This window comes from Asparagus officinalis, chromosome 8 (genome assembly GCF_001876935.1).
Source record: "Asparagus officinalis chromosome 8, Aspof.V1, whole genome shotgun sequence".
Classification (NCBI taxonomy): domain Eukaryota; kingdom Viridiplantae; phylum Streptophyta; class Magnoliopsida; order Asparagales; family Asparagaceae; genus Asparagus; species Asparagus officinalis.
The window spans coordinates 4,668,755-4,668,983 of NC_033801.1; positions in this window are offsets into that span (position 1 = coordinate 4,668,755).

The window sequence follows — 229 nt, forward strand, 5'->3', positions numbered from 1 at the left end:
ACAAAAATAAACTATAATAATTATGAATTTAGATTATATTTACTATAAAAAAATAGTGGAGAGATCATTACTTTTTAACCATTGATTATTTTGTAAGTGATTAAGATTCATTCTAAATTTAGAACTCAGTGTACCTCTATGTATTGCACTCATAACTAATTTATACTTAAAAGACAAATCATAATTATTATTCTAAATTCATGAACAGTGCAGCACCCGGTGAGGGCTT